The sequence below is a fragment of the Verticillium dahliae genome, genomic scaffold, assembly GCF_000150675.1.
Source record: "Verticillium dahliae VdLs.17 supercont1.14 genomic scaffold, whole genome shotgun sequence".
Taxonomy (NCBI): domain Eukaryota; kingdom Fungi; phylum Ascomycota; class Sordariomycetes; order Glomerellales; family Plectosphaerellaceae; genus Verticillium; species Verticillium dahliae.
Window position 1 is genome coordinate 554,463 of NW_009276945.1, and position 1,358 is coordinate 555,820.

Below are 1,358 nucleotides of genomic sequence, written 5' to 3' on the forward strand. Positions count from 1 at the left end.
AAGCAGAGCGCCGCGGGCAAGCATCGCAGTTGGGTACGTGGACCACTCGGACTGGGTGGCTTCGCGCGAGGTCGTGGACGCCGACCACGCCAAGGAGGCAGCCGAGGCGGCGGCACGACAAGACAGCGGGGCCCACGGTAGCGGCGGTGCCGGCGGGAAAGGCTCGTCGCAGGTTCCGTACATTGCGGTGCCTGATGCCTCGGCGGGGGTCAACACGACGTGCCCGATTTGCCAGGAGGAATTCGAGAACAAGTGGCTCGACACGGCGCAGGAGTGGGTTTGGCTGGATGCCAAGCTCGTGGGGAACAGGGCTTATCATGCGAGCTGCCATGCTGAGGCGACAATGGTGCGGGACGCCACGCCGGCGAGGGGGACGCCGGAGCCTGTCTTGGGGAAGCGCAAGGCGGAGGTGAGTGGCTTGTCCTGATCTGGGATTTTTGAGGGGGAGAGGCTGATGTTTCTTGACAGGACGAACTAAAGAATGCGAGGCGGCTCAAGATGGAATCTGCATGAGCCAGAAGAAGCCTTGCAGATAATACAAGCGCATCAGCAGACGAGTGGACATGGCTATACAGCACTATAGCAACGCCTCGTCTTCAGATATCGACAGAAATGAATTGCAAATATTCAGGAAAGAAAGAGAAATCCTCCCCGGACTAGCATGGCAGAGTAGTGTGCGAAGTCCGAGGCAGCCTGCAATTCGCACAGGACACAGGGGAGCAGACCCTCAGCGACAAAAGACGACTTCGTCATCGTGGGTGCATCGTGAAGCAGCATCAGGAGGTATCAAGGGGTACACATGGTGGATTTCGTTCCAGAACGTTGCACGTGCCGGGCCAGGCCCAGCGCCGGAGTCAGAAAGCGGAGAGCGCGTTTCGAGGCGGTCCACCGGACGTCGGATCGTGTACGCGAGAGATAGTTGGCAGCCGAGAAGCGATCGGCAACGGAGTCGGGGGTAGGATTGGCTCAAGAGCATGGCTTAGCGACCGCCACGATGGGGAGAGCGGCATCTGCGTTGGTTCTTGTGGCTCGAAAGTACACAAGGCAAGGTTTCGATAGGGTCCGGGGCGGACCTGAAGGTGGTTCGAAGCCGATGGCCGATTTTAATTGAACCCCCGAGTTTCATGCCCGTCTTATTGTGTTCTTCCGCACGTGAGGCTCTGGAGCAGTACTCGGGTCGAGCAACGGCATTGTTGCCATGATTTCCGACTTGCCTTTGTCCCACCAATGGCTTCATCAGTCTTTTCCCACTTTTCGATGACTCGAAGGTTCCGTTCAGCGCTTGGAGGCGATAAAGGGCAGGTAAAGATCATCATTTCAGACGGACGTCAGCGGGGCTCAGCATCCCCTCTTTTCCT